The sequence below is a fragment of the Lagenorhynchus albirostris genome, chromosome 19 (assembly GCF_949774975.1).
Source record: "Lagenorhynchus albirostris chromosome 19, mLagAlb1.1, whole genome shotgun sequence".
Taxonomy (NCBI): Eukaryota; Metazoa; Chordata; class Mammalia; order Artiodactyla; family Delphinidae; genus Lagenorhynchus; species Lagenorhynchus albirostris.
In genome coordinates, this window is record NC_083113.1 from 60,285,020 (window position 1) to 60,293,614 (window position 8,595).

Consider the following 8,595-nt stretch of genomic DNA (forward strand, 5'->3'; position numbering starts at 1 on the left):
AGAGAGAGAGAGAGAGAGAGAGAGAGGGTGGGGGTGGGCGAGACAATCCTCTTTATCCATTATCCACTGATGGACACTTAGGTTGCTTCCATGTCTTGGCTATTGTGAATAGTGCTGCTGTGGAAGTGGGAGATGTCCCTTCGAGGGTGATTTCATTTCCTTTGGAAAAGGAAATGAAATTCCACCCAGGAGTGGAATTGCTGGATCATATGGTAGTCCTATTTTTAATTTCTTGAGGAAACTCCATACTGTTTCCATAGTGGCTGCACCAATTTACATTCCCACCAACAGTGCAGGAGGGTTCCTTTTTCTCCACATCCTCACCACCACTTGTTTTTTCTTGTCTTTTTGATAACAGCTATTCTGACGGGTGTGAGGGAATATCTCACTGTGGTTTTGATGTGCATTTCCCTGATGATTAGTGACGTTGAGCACCTTTTCATGTCCCTGGTTACCATCTGTATGTCTTCTTTCGGAAAATGTCTAGTCAGGTCCTCTGCCCACTTTTTAATTGGGTTATTTGCTCTTTTTTTGCTATTGAGTTGTATGAGTTCCTTATATATTTTGGATATTAATCCCTTATCAGATGAATGGTTTGCAAATATTTTCTCCCTTCTGTAGGTTTCATTTTCATTTTGTTAATGGTTTCTTTTGTTGTGCAGAAGCTTTATAGTTGTATGCAGTCCCACTCATTTCTTTTTGCTTTTGTTGTTTGTGCTTTTGGTTTCATATCCAAAAAATCGTTGCTGAGACCAATGTCAAGGAGCTTTTTCTCTGTTTTCTTTTCAGGGTTTTGTGGCTTCAGGTCTTACATTTAAGGCTTTAATTCATTTTGAGTTAACTTTTGTGAGTGGTGTAAGATAGCAGTCCAGTTTCACTGTTTTGCATGTAGCTGTCCAGTTTTCCCAACACCATTTATTGAAGAGACCATCTTTTCTTCATTGAGTATTCTTGGCTCCCTTGTCAAATGTTAGTTGACCAGATCTGCAGGGGTTTATTTCTGGGCTCTGTATTCTGTTCGTTGGTCTATGTATCTGTTTTTAGGCCAATACCATACTGTTTTGATTACTGTAGCTTTGTAATATAGTTTGAAATCAGGCCGTGTGATGCCTCCAGCTTTGATCTCCTTTCTTAGGATTGTTTTGGCTATTCAAGGTCTTTTGTAGTTCCATACAAGTTTTAGGATTACTTTTTTTATATATATTTCTGTGAAAAATGCCATTGGAATTTTGATGGGGATTGCATTGAATCTGTAGATGGCTTTGGGTAGTATAGACATTTTAACAATATGAATTCTTATGATTTATGAACATGGGATACCTTTCCATTTATTTGTGTCTTCAATTTCTTTCATCAGCGCCTCATAGTCTTCAGTGTACAGGTCTTTCACCTTCTTGATTAAATTTATTCCTGGGTGTTTTTATTGTTTTTGATGCTATTACAAATGGGATTTTTTTTTCTTTTTCATATAGGGAAAATTTATAATAATTTTTGTCTCAGAGTGAGTATTCCAGCATCTCAAGGCAGAAACAGTCATGTGTGTTGCCTGGTGGCAGCTGCTGCTCATCCCCCACTGGGCATTTCAGTAGCTGTGGAAATGGGTGAACCCCAATTCCTAAACACGGTTGTTTCCAAGAGCTTGGGATGAGGGATTGTGGACATCTGAGAGGTCAGCCTTGTAAAACCAATTTAAAACATGTGATTGAGAAATTGATTTCAACGTGTGATTTAAAGTTGAAATCTTACTGGGTACATACAATATTGGACCAGCTCAGAGAGCTTTGGGGGCTCCAGCTTCACAAGTGTAATTTGCTAGATGTACAAGTTTCTGTTTGTTCTGTGAGACAACTGTAGGAGCTAAAAAGAAAGTCAAACGGAGTGAATGTATTAATACAATTAAACATGTTTATAGGAGCTTGACTAGGCTTATAAATGGAATCAAACGTGAATCAAAGACTTTAAAAGTGATGAATACATAGAATATTAAATTTCGTAGACTGAATGTGTAAGAAACTGGGGTTGAAAGTTTATATCATTAATAAACTGGATTTTATTAAATGGTAAAAGGCACAGTGAACCACATGAAAGCCACCAAATCTCACAGCTGACATCAGTTTTGGGAACTGGAACCATCCCTTTCCCAGGACAAGTGACTCAGGCCTTTACCCCCCCACCCAATGAACTGGCAGCCAAAGCAGGGGCTCCTGCATGGACCCTGCCTCTGAGGTCAGGTTTCTGCATGTTTGCCCCCCAAGCCCCTGTCTTCTGGGACTTGTGGATGAAGTGAGACCCCAGAACCCCCAGACTCGGCTCTGATTGGGCCGCTCGGAGGCCGGCCCCTTCCCCGGCCTTGGACTCCTTCAGAGCAGGGCCAGGGCCCTACTGGAGGTGGGTAGTGAGCAGGCGATGTCAGGAGGGTCCAGCAGCGGCGGGGTGGGGGGTGGGGGTGAGGACTGGGGCCGTGCATGCTGGGCAGGCCCCGGGGTCCTATCGCTGCTCCGCCTGGGGCCTTCTTCGCCCGTGGAGATGTCTGCCGACTGGGAGACAGGCCAAGGGCAGCTCCGGGCCGGCTGGCGGCGGCTTCCGCCCTCCTGGCGGACTCCTGAGTCCTGCCCGCACCTCGCGGGCTACCCGGAAACCTCACCCCACCCCCTGAGGGGCCTCGATCGAGGCCAAGGAAATGTGGACGCTGCCTGGAGACCCTCTGTCTTCAGGTGCGTGGGGGCAGGGCGGCGGTGCCCCGTGTGAAGGGGGAGACGTCCAAGTTCAGCGTGCCTGGCAAACGCGCAGGAGGTATGGCAAAACGGTCCGTGGATGTCGCCGCTCGGGGGCAGCCTTCTGGAGGGTCCCGGCAGTCACGTGTGACCCACAGAGTAGCGCTGGGAGCTGACCAGGCAGGTAAGGGCACACGTAGAAAACGCTGTCAGCCGCCCTCGGGCGCCGGTGAGACGGAGCCCGACTCGGGGCTCCAAGCCACTCCGTATGCTGCAAACACCCAGCACCCACCGTCCTGACAGCAGGATGCGTGAGGGCGCGCACACACGCGCGCGCGCACGCGCACACACACGCACGTGCGCCTGGCTGAAGAAACACAGGAAGAGAGCACACGCAAAGCGCGTGTACGGATGAAGTGCACGTGCCAGGCGGGGAGTGAGGGCGCTGTGGCACCAGGGACGGGGGCGCGACTTCCCGGGGTGTCCGTGGGGACAGAACGGCCCCCAGAGCTGCCACCCCTGATTCGCAGAACCTGGCGCAGGAGCCCCAGGTGGGCCGGATGGAATCGCACATCGTTAACCGAGCACTTCCTCCAGCTGGAAATCGGGAGTCGACTCCCGCCCAGCCGCGGAGCGGGACCGAACTCGCTGCTCTTCCCCAGGGCCTCCGGGTCTGGGCCGCCTTGGTTTGGCCTGTGAGACCCAGGGCGGGCGGGAGAGCCGGCCAGTGCCCCCCGGACTCGGACCCACAGAACCAGGTTCTGGCAGCCTCAGCGTTTGTGGTGGTTTTTCGGCGGCAATAGAAGACGCCTGCAGGTACCGTTTAAAATCATCTTGATTTTTTGGAATCCTGTGAATGTATTGCCCGTTCGAAACAAAAGAGCCAAACACAAAAGCCAAAATTAAAAGGGAAGCCCTGCGGAGGAGCGGGCGCTGGTGCTCTGAGCTGTGGGCCCCTCCCGGCAGAGTCCTCCTGGAGCCTCCCTCCCGTGGCCGCCGGCAGGACCCACGCTGGCACTGAACTCCGGTGGTTACCCCGAAGCGGTGGTGGCAGTGGGCACGGGGTAGCAGCTCTGGGACGTTTTGCCCAGAGGCCCCACTGACCGGGCAGAGCCCTCCAGCCAGCCTGTACCGCCCCCTCGGTCCCCTCCAGCAGCCAGGTCGCCCTCGAGGCCGCGGGGCCTGACCACCCGGCCCAACGCGCCGATGTTTGTTTGCGAGCACGTGTATTAGTGCACGTGTGTGTGCGTGCGCCTGAGCTTCTACACCTGCGGAGGGTGAGTGTGGCTCAGGGGCAGCTCCCAGCCCAGGGTGAGGTCTGGGGAGCCCTAAGGGAAGGGTGGAAGTGAACTCTGGACCAGGCAGAGGAGCTCTCAGGGCAGGGCGTCTGCTCAAGGCCCTGAGACAGGCTGGTGAGGGGGCGGTTCCGGGGCCAGGACCAGTCCCGTTACAGCCACGAGGTGCCCTCAGAGGGCAAGAGCCTACACTTCCCAGGCCGGCCAAGGAGGAGAAGCAGGGGCTTTAATGTTTATGCTCAACGTTGACCACGCTCGAAACACAGGACAATATAATTGTGCCCGTCAGAAGTCTTTAAGGAACATTTATAACAAGAGTTTCTGTACACGGCTCAGCAGGGGAGTGGTGGGTCCTGAGATCCCGCTGAAGGGGCTAAGATGAGTCTTTTTCGTCCTGTCTGACGACCCCCAGCATGAATAGCCCACCATAAAGACAGAAGTCCGGGAGCATGAAGGGCGCTCCCTGGGTCTGGGGTCTCTGAGAGGCCCGCACACCCTCTGTAGCTCCAGGGGGAAGACGGAAGCCCCGGGCACCCCCAAACTGTCCGAGACCCCACCCACCAGGCAACTCTCCTGGCTCTGCCTGTCTGCCAGCGTTGGAGGACGGCTTACCCACTCAGGTTGGCCCAGAAAGGCACCAAACTGGAAAATTCTGGGCTTGCAGCCAGGGGCCTGGGACTGAGCTGTATTTGGGGTCAGATGACAGAGGCGGGTCACCCAACAGCCCCCCTCCGGCCCCCTGGGTGTGGACTCTGCTCTGCAGGGGAGGTGGGAAAGGGCCAACCCCGACCCCACCAGGACCAAAAGAGCCTGCAGCCCCTTCTTGAGGATGATTGAGAAGGGAACCATGGCTTCCCTTTCCCGTCACGAAGTGCTGTGCGGGGGGGGGGGGGGGGGGGGGGGATGGGGGATGGGCACAGAGCCAGCTGCCCTGTTGGTCTCCAGAACAGGAGAGGACAGACACGTCTTTACCAACTAAAACCATGGCTGTCAGCTAATTAAAAGACATATTTGTTGTAAGCAGTGAGCACAGTAACACCCTCACGTGGTACAAAGAAATCCGAGTCCTGGCGAGGTGTGCCTGGACGTCCTGCTGGTGGCCTTCCTGCCACTTTGGGCATCCAGCCAGGTACCATCATCTCAGTAACTGATTACAGGTGCATCCACCCCTCCCTCCGGACCGTCCTGCTGACTTCTGCTCATCAGTCTACAGTCTCAACAGCTGCAGAGAATACCTCAGTTTTTAAATCATTCTCGTCCAGGTGGACATGGGGCAATGAACCGTGTGGCAGAGACACTATCTTGTGTGTGTGTGTGCCGTGTGTCCGTGGGGTCAGTTTCCCAAAGTGGGGCTCCTCGTTCACAGGGCAAATGCAGTTTGATTTTAGCTGACGTTTGGAGTTTGCCAGTCAGATTGGTACAAGAATCTTGCCATGGTTTAAGCTGCCTTTTTCTCATTCAGCTTTTTTTTGTCTGTTTGGTCATCTCTTCGTTCATGCCCTTCGCCCGTTTTTCTGTTGGATTGCTTCTTTTTAAAAAATGACTTATTGAGGCCTTTTGTGCTGTAAGCATTATCAGAAATGTGTTTTCCTAGTTTGTCACTGGTCTTTGATGCTCCCCTGGGGTGTGCTGGCCATGCGTCTGTATTTTTCTCTAATGCCGTCTATCTGCTCCCTTCCAGTGTTTTCTGATTAGTAGAATATGAGGCGGGGAGTCCAACCTGACCTGTTTTTCGGATGGTTCTATCCTTGTCTGAATACAATTTACTAAAATCCCACGGGATTGATGGGCTGCTGTCTCCATGGGCTGACCCTTCTCCCGTGTTCTAAGCAGGGCAGTGAGTCGTGAGCTGCCGCTGCCCAGCCAGCACCCACCCAGCTCTCTCACGCAGCACGGCACTCGTTAAAGAGGCAAGCGCTGGGTCTGGGGTTCCCTGGTGGCGCAGTGGTTGAGAATCCGCCTGCCAACACAGGGGACGTGGGTTCGAGCCCTGGTCCGGGAAGATCCCACATGCTGCAACTAAGCCCGTGCGCCACAACTACTGAGCCTGTGCTCTAGAGCCTGCGAGCCACAACTACTGAGCCCACGTGCTACTGAAGACCACGCGCCCAGAGACCATGCTCCTCAACAACAGAAGCCACCGCAATGAGAAGCCCGCGCACTGCAACGAAGAGTAGCCCCTGCTCGCCGCAACTAGAGAAAGCCCACACGCAGCAACGAAGACCCAATGCAGCCAGAAATAAAACAAATAAATAAATTTATAAAAAAAGAAAAGAAAAGAAAACGCTGGGTCCATCCCCCAACCCCTTCCCTCACTGTTGGACGTTTGGTGGATAAAGAATAGCACAAATTTTCCCACAGCTATTCTTCCACGTGATGAAGTGGTGACCAAAGCTGTTGGCAGTCTGTCCACTGATGCTTCTGGGATGTATACTGTGTGCCTGGTTTAGAGATACAGTTGTAACCAAATACTGCCTGTGACTTTGGGGGGCTCGCCAGCGAAGGGGGGTCAGGCCACAGTAGCAGACGCTCACCAAGGAGTTTGAGGGAACCTCGGGTCTGTGGAGTCAGAGGTCAAGGTTCTTGTTGAGCGGTGGCGTTTGCTATGCTCTACTGTCTGGAGAGCAAAGCAGACAAGAATTGCTTTGATGTGGAGAGGTCCGGCTGGGGAGCAGTACCTCATTCTTGCACCCCAAACACCCTGCCCCTTGCCCGCTCCCAAGGCCAGTGCCTGGGGGCCCCTTCCCGCTTTTGTAGATTCCTGCGCCCCCAGTGGCTGAGCCTGGCTCACCCCCCAGCCCCCTTGCTCGGCACAAATGCAGTAACTGCAACGTGGTATCCTTGCCCTTTCGCAATAGTTATCACTGATTGAAATCTGGCCTCCACAGTGGTTGGTGCCCCGCTGACTCGGATTCAGTCCAGCTGTTTCCATTTAAAGGGCCTGGAGGCCGAATTCCATTCCAGCCTTATTTTTCCTGAACCGACCCTCCTGTAGTGACCCCAGAGAGCCAGGCCCTGGCCCCGCCTGGATCACTAGCTTGCGGTGTGACTCGGATAAGTCACTCCTGGGCCTGGACAGTCCCACCAGCTGGGCCCTGCGAGCAGCGGGTGGGGGTTTGTCCCCTCCGGGCCCCCAGCGGGGACAGTGCCGCCCTCCCCCGCCCACCCTCATCTTCACAGACAGGGCGGCCACAGGCGCGTCCAGCACCCCCGTCCTCAGGTGTCCTGGGGAGCCGAAGTGCTCGGGAGGAATTATGTGAGATAAAAGGTGGAATCTGATGGCAACTTTCCGGGACAAAAGGAAAAGAAACAGAAAGTCCCCAGAGCAAGTGGGAGGACAGGGTTGCCCGGCTCTCTGGCCTGGGTGCAGGGCTTCCCTCGGGAGGTGTGGGCGGCAGCCCAGCTCTTGGCTCCTGGAGAGGAGCCCCCCGATTGGCGGCCCCCACCCCCAGATCCCTGACACCCAGCCGGGCTGGTCCGTGCGGCTCGGACAGCCCAGCTGTGCGATGGCGGTACCAGTGCAGGCCGGCCTCCGAGGCTTCCCGGGGTCTCAGCAAGTTCCGTCCCCCATCGGGGGCTGCCGCCCCTCCCCTCTCATGCTGCTTTGCCCTTTTCCTGTCACATCTTCCTCCCATGAGAAGGACGTGTCAGGGGTCTCCTGGGCCTGGCATTTCCGTGTGACGCCCTCCTGCGTGGCGGGCAGGGCAGTGTCCCAGGGTGACCTCAGGGCACACAGCCCCCTCGTGCCCCTCCTGGATGAGGCACACGTCCCCGCGAGGGGGGTCCCTGCACTGGTCTCTGCACCGCCTGGTCTGAAGCTCCCCTGCCAGCTGGGTGACCTCTGCAGGGCATTTGGCACCCATGAGCCCACCTGTGAAATGGGGCACTAATTAGACCCACCTCCAGAGGTGTGACCTCCAGGCCTGTGAATGTGACTGTGTTTGGGAAAATGCAGGCGTAATCAGGCTGTCACGGGCATCCCTGGGGGCCTGGCTGGTGGGGAGGGAGCGGGCGGGTGACTGGGTTCGTGGGGTGGGGGGAGGCCAGCCTTGCGAGGGGCTGCGGGGGGCGGGTAGCAGGGGAGGACTTGGGCTCTGACTGGACCTGCAAGCAGCCCTGGGGCGGGGCCCAAGTCCAGAGCCGCTCTGCCTCGTGTGGGCCCTTTCTCCCCCTGGCTGGCGTGGCCCGCAGCTGGCCCCTTGGCCTCCCGGTGCCCAGGGCAGACGCAGGGCTCTAGGCTTTGTCTTCCTTGTCCGCCAGACTGCAAAGTGCATCCTGACCTGGCTGCTACCTCCTGAACGCTGTCCTTCACATTTTCCTAGAGAAAATCAGCCCGTGACCCTCAAAGCTCCAGGGACAGAAGTCCAGTTCTCTGAGTTTTCACTTGTTCACACATGACGCGACCATTACGTAGATGAGACATGACACGTCTCCCCCAGAAACTTCCCTTGCGCCCTCACCAACCCACAGCCCCTCCCGACCATCCCACCGCCCGGGTTACCCATCCCAGGACCCGGCACCCAGGGACCAAGGCTGAGTGTCCTTCTTCACGGCATTCAGCCATGTTGATGTGTGTCCACGGTTCC